This window comes from Cicer arietinum, chromosome 3, assembly GCF_000331145.2.
Source record: "Cicer arietinum cultivar CDC Frontier isolate Library 1 chromosome 3, Cicar.CDCFrontier_v2.0, whole genome shotgun sequence".
NCBI lineage: Eukaryota > Viridiplantae > Streptophyta > Magnoliopsida > Fabales > Fabaceae > Cicer > Cicer arietinum.
This window is the reverse complement of record NC_021162.2, coordinates 30746074-30747038: the sequence shown is the minus strand read 5'-3', so window position 1 is coordinate 30747038 and position 965 is coordinate 30746074.

Genomic DNA, 965 nt, shown 5'->3' with positions numbered 1-965 from the left:
AATATATATATCAAAATTCTCAAATTCCCACAAAGACAATAACCGAATTTCATCATGAATTAAACATGGTAGGCTCTGATACCAATTGTTGGAAAAACCTTAATAACGCTGTGCTCAACAATCCATGTCAATTACATGATGAATAACCAAAGGCGGAAGCGTACCTGTGGGAATTGCCATTTATGAAATCCTGGGATGATGATGATAGAGCCAATGGGTTGGGTGATCTTCCTCAGCAAAACACCCTGAAGACCTTGCTCTCTTGATGGGGATAGAGAGAACCAGAGAATTTTCTCCTTTAGGGTTTTGAAACTGAATAGTCTTGTTGTGTTTGCCTTGGGGACCATTACCCCTATATATAACTATTATTAGTTATATCCCAAATTGCAGTATTTCCAATTCAGCCCCTCATTAAATTAGAAACTGCCTGGTATCTACACTATTAATTTTCATAACCATTATGCTCTTTAGCCATAAACTATTATATTTTATTTGACCTCTAGTTTATTGGCTAATTATATAATGACCCTAACACACTTTATTAATTAATTACATATGTGACCCATAAATCTTACAATAGAAACCACTAACAGAAAAACAAATACTAATTGTAAAATACAGCTAACCTAAACCAACTATCCTAATATAATTAAACTAATAATGCAACAGTAAGATAAAGACTAAACTATGCTAATATGCAGCCACAAGTTGGACGATGGATATCTAGAAGGCCAATCTTGGACACAAGAAGATTAGATGAAGGCCCACATAATGATTTGGTGAATATGTTTGTTGTTTGGGGTGAAGAGGAAATCGAAGACAGTTTGAAGGTGCCAAGTTGAATTTTCTCCTAAATGACGTGATAATTGATCTTGATATACTTGGTGCATTCGTGAAATGGTTGATTGTGAGCCAAATGAATGGTTGACTTGTTGTCGCAATAAATGGAAGCAAGTTTGGCAATT